Source organism: Polypterus senegalus, chromosome 11 (genome assembly GCF_016835505.1).
Source record: "Polypterus senegalus isolate Bchr_013 chromosome 11, ASM1683550v1, whole genome shotgun sequence".
NCBI lineage: Eukaryota > Metazoa > Chordata > Cladistia > Polypteriformes > Polypteridae > Polypterus > Polypterus senegalus.
In genome coordinates this window covers 94959588-94974765 of record NC_053164.1, presented here as the reverse complement: position 1 = coordinate 94974765, position 15178 = coordinate 94959588, and the positions used below count along the sequence as shown (strand labels likewise).

The 15178-nt window shown below is 37.5% G+C and overlaps 1 protein-coding gene across 2 annotated transcripts in view; it reads right to left on the bottom strand.

Moving 5' to 3' along the window:
• The window catches only part of dpp3 (dipeptidyl-peptidase 3), a 56667-nt gene extending 49244 nt beyond the window's left edge, over positions 1 to 7423 (bottom strand). The window contains exon 1 of one of the 2 annotated variants that reach the window (XM_039769291.1): positions 7338 to 7423. The gene's annotated coding sequence lies outside the window, so the exon portion shown is untranslated. The other variant, XM_039769292.1, reaches the window with a different exon arrangement.
• Positions 7424 to 15178: the final 7755 nt, after the last annotated feature.

The window sequence follows — 15178 nt, the reverse complement described above, 5'->3', positions numbered from 1 at the left end:
AATGGGAGAGCATTCCTATTTCTAAACTTGAGAAACTGGTCTCCTCGGTCCCCAGACGTCTGTTGAGTGTTGTAAGAAGAAGGGGAGATGCCACACAGTGGTGAAAATGGCCTTGTCCCAACTTTTTTGGGATTTGTTGAAATTCTGAATCAACATATTTTTCCCTTAAAATGATACATTTTCTCAGTTTAAACTTTTGTTCCGTGATTTATGTTCTATTCTGAATAAAATATTAGAAGTTGGCACCTCCACATCATTGCATTCAGTTTTTATTCACGATTTGTATAGTGTCCCAACTTTTTTGGAATCCGGTTTGTATAATATACTGTATATATATATATATATATATATATATATGCCAGCAACACTCATGACAATGACAACACAATTACATTGTCAATCATGTTACGTTAATATTAAAATGTTTCCTTTTCTTTTTCATTGTTTCTTTAACACAATACTTCTCGCTGCGGCGTGGGTATTTTGCTAGTGTATATATATATATATATATATTGTCAGGGATGCCAGGGCCATGACCGGCCGGGACGCCAGGAGGGACCGGAAGAGGGTCAGAGCCCTGCCTGGATCACGGGGTTTGCCTTCCGGTTGCTTTGGGGCCACGGGTCGAGGGCATGGAAGCCCTTCCCTGTAGGGGCCCGTGGTCACCGCCAGGAGGCCCCAATGCCTTGGGACTTGTTTCCCCAGCACTCCCGCCACACCAGGAAGTGCTGGGGAAGATTTATGACGGCGCCGGAGAGCAGCCGGGAGGACAGCCGGCACTTCCGCCACAATATATATATATATATAGTAAAAATTATTATAAATTATATAAAAAAATTGAGAAATCACATAATATATAATATAAAAACGTGCCTAATAATATATGGAAACATAACTGAAAAGGAGAAAGCAGTGCATCTGTTCAGCTGATGAATGTTTTCTATTCAATAAAATTAAGTTCTGTACTTTCTATATTTTTGTTTATCATGGTGTCAGAGAATGGCAAACTGTTGCATGTTGGCTGAATATACAGGCATTTTACTGTATAAATGACAACTGCCAATAATATTTAAATATTTTGTTTAACATTATTAAACTTTGGCAGTGCACATAATTATTAAGACTGCATGGCACATGCAGGCACACAAACATATGCATTTGTAGAGGAACATTTAGAGTCACAGAAATTAGGTCCAATCAAATGAACCCTAATCCATTTTACCAGCCCACCTCTCCATTACTAAACATAGCATAAAATGGCTTTCCCTATACCTGCTGGTTTATCAAACACATCCAGTTCCCCAGTACAAGTATTCAGGTAAATCAAAGTGAATAAACACAATCATTTATCTCAAACATTTAAAAATGGAAACAAATATTTTAGATCTGCCACTCTACAGAGATGAGAAACAACAACAAAAAAACAATATGACCCAGACGATGTACATTAGCACTGGACATACTTTTAATATTATATTTAAGAATTATTGGTCATCTAAAATGGCTGCAACAAAATATAGCTCTCCCATACATCACTCTAATGAAATGTGACTACAGTACTCTGAGGCTATGAGGGACAAGCACTAGCCACTATGTCACAAGCTAAAAGTAAACCATAAAAACAAAGGAAGCACAATAGCAGATAAAACTGTTAAAAGTAATCATCACATCTGGTAAAATAAGGCATCTAGATAAATTCAATTCAGGATCAGCAAATACTTTGTATGACAAGTTGCACAATACGTAGTATCTTGAGTTCAAAACATGTATCCATTACTTATAAAACCTAGAATTATTGTGTTACAGGTTCACAGGAAGCTACAATCTTTTCCAGCATCTTTGCATGCAAAGATAGACACACTCATTATATGGCAAACTCATACCATACCAATAAATCTAGCATGTACACCTTTAGGATGCTGAAAGCAATCATAAAACCAGAAGAAAATGTCTCAAGATATACTGTACATGAACAAGAAGCCTAAATTAAATAACACAGCATACAATTAATATAATTTGAATAAAATATAAAATGCTTTGCCAAATGTTACATATTATTTTAGATAACTATTATTCGGAAAGGCTTTGTGTGGTACACCTAATTTGTTCTATTAGGCTGTTATACAAAGATGTGCGAGTGCTTTTTGACTGCAAGTTCACCCAGGATAGAACCACCTCCTGAGCATCTTGTTGCCAATAGTTTGATTATATAGTTCCCTTTCAAATGCTAAGGTAACCAGATTTGAGTCTTTTTTCCACGCAGGAAAGAATAATCCACTTATTCAGATCCCTGTATATGCAAAAGGCGGCTAGAATTTAACTAGACTCAAACATTACAACAGGTGTAAAGCTTAGTATATACAGTATCTAAAACAAAACTACATCACAAATAAACAAAATTAAAAAAAGTTTCCTGTATCTGTGTAATCATACCAAACACAATGGTCACATTTAGACATTGGGTAGAAAAACTATTTATCTTGTGACACTGAAATCCAAAACAAAGTACTGAAAGGGCAATGAACTCTATGTCCCATCCCATGGTGAATTACTGTACTAAGAAAATATATGAAAAAAATCACAACATAAATCTACCCAATAGTCTCACTGTTACTACTCTGCACTCCTTCTCAGCTTCCATCTCCTGTCATCTCTGCAAAAGACGTCTGCAGCTTATTCAAAAAGCAAAATATTCAAAAAGCTGCAGGCCCCTATTTCCCCTTCCACACTCGGGCAGTGTGCAGACCAGTTGTCTACAGTATTTGCAGACATTTTCTACCAATCTCTGGATATATGCACTGTTCCTGCCTGCTTCAAGACATCCATGATCATTCCAGTAGCAAAAATATCAAAATCAGAGGCTTAAATGACTATAGACCAGCAGTTTCAACCTCTGTCGTAATGAAGACCTTTGAAAGTCTTATTCTGAAATTCCCTCAGGAATACTACAAAAGACTTTCTGGACCCATTTCAGTTTGCATACAGTGCCAGCCAGTCTGTGGACGATACAGTGAATTTGGGTCTGAGCTTTACTTACCAATACCTTTGATAGGCCAGGGGCATATGTGAGGATCTTGTTTGTGGACTTTAACTCTGCTTTCAATACAATCATATAAGATAAGATAGATAAGAAACTCACCCAGTTCAACCTGCCTAGTTTAATCTAAAATTGGATCACAGACTTTCTTACAGATAGCAAACAGTACGTACAGTTGACGTTGAACGTTGAAGATATCTGACATATCTTCTCACATTATACAAATGACTGTACCTCTGACAATTCATCTGTCAAAAATCTTAAATTTGCAAATGACTTTAGGCCTCATTTCAAATAATAATGAGTCCATATACAGACAAAAAACTCAGGAGATGATCATTGATTTCAAGAAACTGTCACTTTCTCACCTATCACTTGCCATAAATGACTCAGATGTTGGGATGACAGAATCATTTGAGTTTGTGAGCACTGTGCTGTCACCAAACCTTAAGTGGGACAATAACATCATATGCATTATTAAGAAAGGCCATCAGAGAATATTTTTTTTGCGTCAGCTGAGGAAATTCAATCTTCCTCAAGCAATACTGGTCTAATTCTACACGGCCATCATCGAGTCCACTCTGACATCATCTAACTCTCTGGTTTGGTGCTGCCTCTGTTCAGGCTAAGGCCATTCTACAACATACCATCAAAGCCTGTGAAATGATTGTAGGCTGTAACTTACTGTAAACTACAGTTCTATAGGAGTCCAGGGTAAGGAAGATGACCACAAAGATCACTGCTGATCCGACTCACTCAGGGCATCACCTGTTCCAAAGACTTCCGTCCAGCAAAAGTCTTTGTCCAGTAAAAGCTAAAACAGCCCATCACCTAAACAGTTTTTTCCCCATGTGCAATTATTCTTACTAATTAGGTCTGAGCTTCTCAGTATCTATGTATACCTGTACATCTGGGCACTTTAATCCTACTATCTCTTTGTTTCTTTTGTATTGCCCTTGTATGCTGCATCATAATTTTATCATTTTATATTTTACCTTCATATACATTCATATATTTATATTTTGTATTCTGTCTCGCCCTAGTACTATCAAGACAAATTCCTAGTACACTTTAATGTACATGGGTAATAAAGTGAATTCTGATTCTGATGAAAAAAATTAATGAGATCAAGCCATTCAGTTTTAAAATAGCTTGCCCAAAAAGAATAAAAAGTTGCAGTTTTGAAGGTTTTAAAGGTGCTATACTCAATTACACTAATAAGTGGCTTGTTGCACATATACAGACTGAATTTTAAGTCCTGCTAGTAGAACATTCCTACATCCCATGAACATTTGCAACACACTGAAAAACAAATTATAACAAAAACAGACAGTACAACAGCTGTTTTTCTCTTTCAAAGCAAAGTTATTTCATCTATCAGTGTGAATCACAGTACCAACTTGGGAACCTTCAAAGGTAACTTTAAAATCATTTTGCAAACCTTCAGTGAATAAGAACTAGCAGCCTATGTTGAAGTTGTGAGAAGTGACCTAATAGTTTTTCACTTCAACCTTAAAGAAATACTCCACCCAAAACAAATATTTTTACATGTTACTTACCCAATGTGGTTTGTAGTGATGGCCAAGAAAAATATTAACCCCATGCTTTCATGGTAGCAGGGTTAATAAACATTCTAATAGAATGGGCATCTATGGAGACCAACACTGGACCACACCAAAAAATATAAAAAGTCTTTTTAAAAAAAAAAAATCATGTCACTCATGTTGCACCATCCCTATGTCAATTCATCCAGTTGTATGCTCACAATGGGCAAAACAAGTGCATTTTTTGCTAAAATAATGTTAAATAAATGCTTCTAGAAAATCAGAGCAGTGCAAGAACAGGTAAGACATTCACATGATATTCAGCTTTTGAACTGAAGACCCGCCTCTCCTCCTCTTTCACTGGGAAGAGTCCGGTCTTCAATTCAAAAGATTGATCACATGTGAATGTGTTACATGTTCGCTCACTACTCTGATTTTCTTGAAGGATTTATTTAACCAGATATTACCAAACAATCCATGTGTTTTGTCAGTTGTGAGCTTATGACTTGATGTCTTGACAGGTTGATGACACAACACAACTGGCATTAGATTTTTTCACTAACATTTTTTGATAATATTTCCTGTGATTCAGCATTAGACACCCATTCTGTCAGAAAGTGTGTTATGTCATGAAAACATGAGACTGAAATTTTTTCAGCCAACACTACAAACTGCATGGGGTAAGTAACATAAAAAAATGTCATTTTTGGACAAAGTGTTCCTTTAAAGGGGTATTCTGCAGCATTTATCTTGGAAGTGGCCAAAAATTAGCTCCCTATGTAAAAATTATGTACTACAAGTTTCTAAGATGTGTGGTTTGTGATGTATTTTAATAATAGTAAATTTTATTTATATAGCACCTTTCCCATGCTCAAGTCACTCGCTTCATGTTTCAGTATCAAATCAATAGAGACACTAAAAACTGCAAAAATCAATCATCATGTTATCTCTGAATTTCTAACATTAGGAAACAATACACTTTCAGATATTTATTTCATGCCTAACCAACGAGTGTCAGAATCAGTTCCACAGTCAGAATTTTATCATGGTAGGACCTCTCTTGAAAATGACCTTTGACAGAAAACAAGAGATAACGGAGAACCAAAGAATGAAAGTGTGCAAGATGGCAGGCTTTACAGAGAATAGTTGTGGTCAGCTGAACCCATTCTTCAGGAACAATTAAACAGAAGTAAGGTCAGTGCACCGAGGGTGGCCACAATGTTGAATCTTGAAATTATATGTCACCACATGCAAGCTAATGAATCTGAACAAAAAAACATTTAAAAAGCTTTTCATAACTAGCGATGAAACGGAGATACATAACTATGACCCAGAGACCTCACAACAATAAAAACCATTGGAAGCATGGTAATTCTACAACATCAAGGTCAAGAATTAGTAAATAAAAAAAATTAAAAAAGTACACATGATCTTTTTTGCATAACACTAAGGATGTACCCCATATTGACTACATGAATCAAAAAACCCAAAAAAAAAAAAACTGATTTGGTTTTTAGTGTTTCTTTCAATAGTTCAGGGTGAAAACTTTCTTAAATTACCGCTCCCAAACTAAGTCTTATCTAAAAACTAAATATGTTTTTTGTGACGGAAGTCTTCTGGAGAAAGTTCCAGTGCCATTATATTATACCAATTCAATGGGCTTCACTGGTAAAATGTTCGGTTTACATAAATTACTTTTAAAATGAATCCAACCTCCATGCAAAGATCTTGATGGTATGAAAACTTTTAAATAATCATCTTTAAGCATAAAAACTTAGAATGTTGTGTTGGTAACTGTACCTTACATAACCTTCACGACTAAAACTCAACAAAATTAAGATTGTGATCCATCCAACCGGCTCTTCCAGTTCTGTTTCGAGGAAATCAGTGTGCTATCAGCAGGGCAAGAGCGCTGACCACTTTTGAACACGGAGCCAGTCCGCCACATGGCACACTGAGCTACGCACACTCTCAGCCGCCAATGAACCAGATGACATAATGGAAAACGTGGATTTATTCTTTGTACCAAAGAGAAGGACACCATGAATAACCTCATAAAGAGGGCTGCGACCGTTCGGTCTGTACAGTCACTTCCCTGAGGTCAAAAACGTGTTTCAGACGGCACGAATATTCTTTATTGAAACTATATAACAGTCACACGGATATCTGTGCATTCATCATAATCGTACGGAGTTTTTTAGTGTATAAATCACTTTAAAAAGTAATAACGATCTAAAATGTGCATTGGAGTCGTACGCGTGTATTTTAGCCTATCCAATTGTCTCAAAATGTCAACTGCCCACCCCGATCAAATTCCAGCCGCAGGCAAGAGGTGTACTCTTTCTGAAAAATTTTCGATCACTGCAGCAATACAGTACAACGACAATGCTGTTGACAGTGACAAGACAACGAACATATTTCTAAAACAAACCGCAAATGAAGCTTACAGGGGTTAAATGTAAACCGAAACAAAGACTAACAAGACATATGTGTGAATAAAATGGCTGTATTTATAACTGTTACTTAATAGCATTTAACCAAGAATATCAACATAATTATCTCATTCGAACCCTGCAAGTAACAACTGATACATATTAACAAAATGCTCCCTTACTTCGTAAGTCAATCGAATTCCTTTCGTTAGATTAAAAAATCTTGACGTATAGTCACTCGTATTCAGATTCTCTACCTGCAGTGTTGACAGGTTCTTTAAAAACAGTTACTAACCAACGTCAACAAGCAATTTTCTAACTTACCTCAACACTTACACGAGTCACTCTGACCCCACACTTACTTCCGCCTATTTCCCCATTCATTGCCCATAGAGCCCGCCCTAACGCTCCATTGTCCAATTATGGACCGCTAAAGCTGACGGTTTCATAATTTCGCCAATCACGATTCTGAGTAATGCGTTGTAATTTAATTGACACTTGACAGATCCAATTCTGAACAGGAAAGTAAGAGTTCGCCATCTCCCTACGCAACATAAACTCAGCAAAAAAAGAAACGTTCCTTTTTCAGGACTGTGTATTTCAACAATAATGTTTTAAAAATCCAAGTAACTTTACAGATCTTCATTGTAAAGGGTTTAAACAATGTTTTCCATGCATGTTCAATTAACCATAATCATAATAACATGCACCTATGGAATGGTCGTTAAGACCTTAACAGCTTACAGAAAGTAGGCATTTAAGGTCACAGTTCTAAAAACGCAGGACACTAAAGAGACTTGTCTACCGACTGTGAAAAACACCCAAAGAAAGATGCCCAGGGTCCCTGCACATCTGCGTGAACGTGCATTAGGCATGCTGCAGGGAGGCATGAGGACTGCTGATGTGGCTAGGGCAATAAATTGCCATGTCCGCACTGTGAGACGCCTAAGACAGCGCTACAGGGAGACAGGAAGGACAGCTGATCATCCTCGCAGTGGAAGACCACGTGTAACAACACCTGCACAGGATCGGTACATCCGAATATCACACCTGCGTGACAGGTACAGGATGGCCACAACAACTGCCCGAGTCACACCAGGAACACACAATCCCTCCATCAGTGCTCAGACTGTCCGCAATAGGCTGAGAGAGGCTGGACTGAGGGCTTGTAGGCCTGTTGTAAGGCAGGTCCTTACCAGACATCACCAGCAACAACGCCGCCTATGGGCACAAACCCACCTTTGCTGGACCAGACAGGAGTGGCAAAAAGTGCTCTTCACTAATGAGTCACGGTTTTGTCTCACCAGGGGTGATGGACGGATTTGTGTTTATCGTCGAAGGAATGAGCGTTACACAGAGGCCTTTACCCTGGAGCGGGATCGATTTGGAGGTGGGGGGTCCGTCATGGTCTGGGGCGGTGTATCACATCACCATCGGACTGAGCTTGTTGTCATTGCAGGCAATCTCAATGCCTTGCAGTACAGGGAAGACATCCTCCTCCCTCATGTGGTACCCTTTATGCATGCTCATCCGGACATGATCCTCCAGCAGGACAATGCCACCAGCCATACTGCTTATTCTGTGCGTGAGTTTCTGCATGACAACAATGTCAGTGTTCTGCCATGGCCAGCGAAGAGCCCGGATCTCAATCCCATTGAGCAAGTCTGGGACCTGTTGGATCGCAGGGTGAGGACTAGGGCCCATTCCCCCCAGAAATGTCCAGGAACTTGCAGGTGCCTTGGTGGAAGAGTGGGGTAACATCTCACAGCAAGAATTGACAAGTCTGGTCCAGTCCATGAGGAGGAGATGCACTGCAGTACTTCAGGCAGCTGGTGGCCACACCAGATACTGACTGGTACTTTTGATTTTGAGCCTCCCTTCATTCAGGGACACATTGTGAAACATTTTTAGTTTTTTTTGTCTTATGGTGTTGACTCTTTTAGTGTTCATACAAATATTTACACATTAAGTTTACTGAAAGTAAAAACAGTTGAAAGTCAGAGGACGTTTATTTTTTTGCTGCGTTCTACGTCGTATTCTTTTATTCAAAATTTCTCTCCATTGGCGTGCATTTGCCAGGTAATTCGAGTTGGGATAGACGTGTCTTGGTTTATTTGGTGAACTACTAAACAGCAACAAAAAGCTCGATGTTAGAGACATTCTCCGCTTCAGTATGTGGTGGCAATGCATCTTTAAAGTTGAGCTGCCTATAGCCAATAAAAAGGCGAAAGAAATATTAGCGAAAATATGGCAAGATGTCAAGACAGTAATAAGAGTGTTGTTTGTTTGTTTGCTGGTAACACGTGAATGTCTATGAAGGAAGAATTTTCCCTTAGATTTAATTATCCCCCTCCTTGTTTAGTAGTTTTGTTTTTCTCACTTATTTAAGATTTAAAATATATTTGTGCATATAGCTGTGCATTTCCTTCACAAGTGTTCTTATATAGTTGTAAGCCTGAGAAATAAACCAGGTAAGAACATAGAGACATCTTGGTTTTTACTGCTGCAGCTCTGTGTTCACCAACACTTTCCGCTGTTAGGCTGCCTGCCTGCCTCTGCATCCCCAGGTGCCATCAACACACTCTGACACAGTGCACTTGGTGAGAAGAGACTGGTTTAGCCTGTGGTGCCTGATTCGTAGCTTGGAAACTGCAGCGTCACTCTCCAGTGATTTGTGCCTCAAGAGCATGTGCAACTCATCACATTTGGGGCCTTGATGTAGGGTTTACAAGAGTATGTATGCCAGGGTAACGAGTACACCCTGGTGTACGCAAGAAAAGCACTGGAGTCTACAGGTTTGATCCAAGAAGGCTGTAGTTGCTACAGGATTTTGCTCCAGTCCAGCATCATAATTAGAAGCCAGTTATTGCTGCTAAGGCAATCTTTACTCGTATAACATTTTTGGTGCTCCATCTTTATTTGCGTGTTTGGATTCCCCACCTGTGACTGCTTGTTTTAGTGTTGTTAAACAGCTGCATTCTATGTGTTTATTTAGTTCTTGTTTTCTTAACCAGATTGCAATTAACAGTGAGCAGCAAATAACAAAGGGGCCAGCAGTTAACCATCTATCTTGGTCACATTTCCACCCTTGTGCATGTGTCCATTATGAAGTCAATCAGGTATTTAGTCATTATCCAACCTGCTATATCCTAACACAGGGTCATGGGGGTCTGCTGGAACCAATTCCAGGCAACACAGGGTGCAAGGCAGGAACAAATCCTGGGCAGGGCGCCAGCCCACCACAGCCATTATGAAGTATTGTTTTAATATAATATTTAGATAGAAATGGGAGAGTAATAAAGTGAAAGCCAAAATTAGTAATCTGCTCTGGTCCACAAATTATTTGGATGATGTAGGAATACACTTATGTCATGGATTTAAATAATAATTTAATTAAATAATGAACTCTGTTTTTGGCAAACATTGGATTCTAATTAAGCAACTGGGTTGGAACAAAAAACTGGAATCCCTTTGTTGTTTAATTGTCCACCAATTACTTATAGTTTTTTCTCATTTTATTCATGCAAAAGATGGAACTATGCACATAATTCTGGAAATGTGTAGCTCATGTATCAACAACATGACTCCAAACATCTAAACTCTAAGCACAATTCCAATGGTCTCATTTAAATATCATTCTAAATCAGAGTTTTGCAAATCTCTAAACACACACTGCATCATTTAGCACACATTGTTCATCTAGAAACACTGGCTATCTTGATTACCAATTAGTCTCACTCATGTTGCATCTGTACAAACTCAATTGGAAGAACAATTCAATCATTTGTCAGAGTATAAAAGAGGCCTCAAGTGACTTATATAGGTTTTAGGCAAGAGTATGGAGCAGTAAGGACAGATAGGAAGAGGAGGCTTAGCAGGCCATGGTAAAACCTCTAGGGTGAGGAGGAGGAGGAGGAGGGAAGAAGAGAAGGAATAAGAACTGGGGGAGGAGGAAGAAAAGGATGAGGAAGAGTGAAAGGATGAAGAGTAGGAGGAAGATGAGGAAGAAGATGGGGAGGAAGAAGAGTAATAGGAAGAAGAGGAGAAGGAAAAAGAAAAGGATGAAGGCAAAGGCAAGCCAATATGACCAATGTAATACATGTAACTTTGTACCATGTACTCAATCGTGGCCTAACCATGACTGAAGCTGGGCAGCAAGTCCAGCCAAATGTGAGCTGTTTCAAGTAGCTTCAGTTTTCTAGGCCTTTAGAGAAGAGAACTGTACTCTCTACAGTAATTACAGTATACCTTACCTTTATGGTTTCTGTGGCTATCTGCAGTGCTCAACAAAAGTGTACCCTATACTGTAAGGTTCTGTCTTAAATTTACGTAGCTATACAGTAAAATGTGTATCCTGTAATATTTGTGTAAATAAAATAACATTTATTTATATAACATTTTTTCAAGAAAATAATGTAGCTCAGATTGCTTTACTGCACAACAAGGCCAAAGTGACCAGAAAAGAGAACCAAATAAGATTAGGCAACAACATTAAATAATAAAAAAAATGTAACATCTGATGGTAGGGGTGACAGAAAAAAAAAACTCCTGCTGCAGGGGTTCCAAGGCAAAACATGCTGTCCAGCATCCACTGGGCATTGTACCTAACAGAAATGTTCCTAAATTAGTCCTCTTTGCTGGTCTTTGTTTGATGTTAGTGTTTTGAATTTATCACATCAGTGTTTATTTGATGTTCTGCATGATATAAGCATATAGCTGTGTGTATTGTTTTGGTGGAAGAAATCAGTTCAAAGAAGAGAGAACATGTTTTTGAGTGCCATGTTTCATTTTGCAAGAGAACTCTTTTCAGTTATGTTTAAAGTTTTGAGAAACAGAGGCATAGTTTCTGGAAACGTGTTTAAATGTTTGGGGAAAAAAGGTATAAAACATGAAACCAATGCAGGACTTACTTCAAGGTAGAACAGCTCTTATCTGTTGCTCCTAGATACCATAATCGTCTTATTCCACCTACTCAAACCTACTCAGTGTTTAACTTGTGGAAAACGCTAGGGATTGAGACACTTCAGTGATCTTTATATAAACCACATATTTGCATCTTATGAACAATTATGTTCCAAATCTAACTTTCCAGCTATGCAATTTTTCCTATATGTAAATTAAAAATTTTGTTAAAAGAAACCTATTGAACTTTACACATCTGTCTCCCGTGTCAATCCTAGAGGCCATTCTGGATAGTCTTGATGAAGGCTCAGGGAGTGTTTCAATAATATATAAAAGTATTTCAAAGAAATTACCCTTCAAAGATCCTAGGCAACAGTAAGTAAGAGTCCTTTCAATTGGCATCTCAGAAAACGGGTGGAAATCGGCCATATATAGAATACACTCTACTCTTATACACAACAATCATCCCATAATTCAACAAAAGATCTTCTATCAATTGCATTTATCTTGTTTAAATTTGTTGAAAATGCACCAATGGCACTGCCCAACCTGCAAGCGCTGCCATCTAGCTCCAGCTTCATTAGGCCATATGTTCTGTGATTGCACTAAATTTAGCACAGTTTTGGACAACACTCTTTACATTCTTCTCAAACAGCCTTGGTGTTACAATCATCACTGATCTATTAATGTCAGTATTTAGTGTACTCCTACATGGCATTAAGGTACATATGGCTAATTCAATTGTTTTAGACTGTACTATGCTACTATCATGCAGACTTATCTTGATCAACTGGAAGAATCCCAGTTCACCCTTTATAACTCAGTGGGTAAGCAATGTTTTTTTTCCTCAAATTAGAAACATCAAATTCTCTCTTAGGAGGGTATGTCCAAAGACTTCTTTAAACATGGAAATAATTAATATTATTTTAGAATAAAACACGTTGAGAGTGTGATTGACTCTCTTATGTTATTAATCACTTGGTCATATTTTTCATTTTTGCTAATGTCTGTGTTTTTCTGTTTCTCCTGGGATGTAATCTTGTTTTGCTTTGTTTTGTTTTTCTCCATTGTATTCAAATGGTTGTACCTGTTAAGTTATTATTGTTTGAATGAGTAGCATGTAATGTTACAGGTTTCGAAAATAAAATAATTTTATTAAAAAAAACAAAAATCTAAAATCCCTGCATCCTTCAAGGACTGAACTTGAGGTCTCCATACTTAAAAGAAGTGAATTTAGAATTCTACTTGTGCTGGGGATTTATCGCTATTACAGCATTATAAGTAGATTAAATGACTTTATTACCTGAATTTGCTTAAGTATCATTGTATTATAGGTTTTAAAATATTGCGGCTGGTGTAAAAAATATTAAAAGGTTGATGTATTGCCAGGTTCCCCTTTTATTAGCTATAATTTTGCTTAGAGATTTGGAAAATGTTTTTTACTTTGATATAACTACTTCCTGTTTAGCTTGAGAATTATAGTGGTAGGATCCAAAAGGACACGGACAAAGTTGGAGTCTCTTCTGGTGTGTCATGAGGGATGCACGAAGAAAGGAAGGTGAGTAAGCTGCGTTACCTTGAAATCCATCCACTTCAGGGACAGATTTCTCATACGAGTCTGACTTTGGATCAGTAAATAAATTGAATCGGAATATATTTTGACAGTGTAGAACAATCTGTATGTAAGTGCATACAGTTTTGGTTTTTAGGGATATGGAAGTCTTACATTTTCAAGTAGACTAATTGTTAAAATATTAGGGCTAAGCAACATCACAGACAAGCTTTAAGAGAGAGTTAAGGATTAAAAGTATAAATGGAAAGCAACAATAAGAAGTGTTCTGAAGGTAGTGTTTGTCAGTATTTATAGATGAATAGCAGGATGTTAAAGGCAATTCTGTAATAAACAGGAAACTCATGAAGTTCAGGCAGTTGAATGGTAATTTTCCACCATATGCCAGGATGCTGGTACCAGCCAGTTCTGTTAAACCTATCAGTAGGAAGGGAATCACTGTAATATAGATGGGAAATAATGGAAGAGCAGAGTATTTTCGTATGTTGAAATTAAAAGGTACTATGTGGTTGGGGAGAAAAGTTCTGCCTGTGGTTAAGAAAAACTCAAAGATTGATACAGAAATGACTTAAATTTATAGATATGGTTGTAGTGAAAAGTCAAGCAAAATGACACCTTTTATTTATCTAAAAAGATTACAATATGCAAGCTTTCGAGGCAACTCGGGCCCCTTCTTCAGGCAAGATGTAATCCAATAGATGTGGTTGGTAGTTCAAGCAGAATACTTAGTTTTTTCATCAGCCTTTAGGGATTCTTTTCATCCATCCATTAGTTTTCAGCATGTTTTTTTGAAAAGGGAAGACTTACTATGGTGGCTCTGGGCAAAAAGGGGGAAACAACCTTAGACAGGGTGCCTGTTTATTGATGAATATGCATACAGTATATGTGCACTTACTTTCACATATATTAGGGCCAATTAAGAGATGCTGATTGGTTCACTAAATGAACCTGCTTGTGTTTTGGGGATGTAGTAGGAGAACCCCATGCAGACATGGGAAAAGCATGCAAATATAGGACCCAAAATCTGTGTTCAGAATTCAAATGAAGTTTGCTAGATCCAGTAAGCAGGAGTAAAGAAACCAAAGGCAGGCAAGTTTTTCTTTCTAAGACAGAGAAGTATACATATCTATTGTTTGTAGCATTCAAAAGGAATTTACAGTTGGTACATGTACATGGTTTATTTAATTATATTAAAATGTAAACAATTGATATTTTTATAGTTGTAAAACTGCATTCTCACATGTGTCTGTTTATTGGTATCTAGTCTCCTAATCCTACAACATTTAAACAAGGAATAAGGCAAAGAAAATAAAACAAATGGATGCAAATCTGTAATATAGCTTTCCAAACAAACAGTATACTGTACATGCATATATTTTTCCAAAAATATCCACTTCACATCTCTTGATGCTTCTGCATACAAAATTACTATAAAAATAATTGAATTTATTGTCATAAAGTTTTAGCTATTTTAATGTTATATTTATTTCATATGGAGATAAATGCCCCCAAAAGATCACAACTGAAGTGTACTTTCTACAGTGTCAGAACAGATAAAATACTTTATCCTTTATCATCAGCTTCAAGCATGTTACATGATCTTTCCCATGCTATATACATTATACTATCAATTTGTTTTCCCCTAGGTATAAGCATCATATTTGTGTATCTGACTCAATCATTGTCCAAGTCT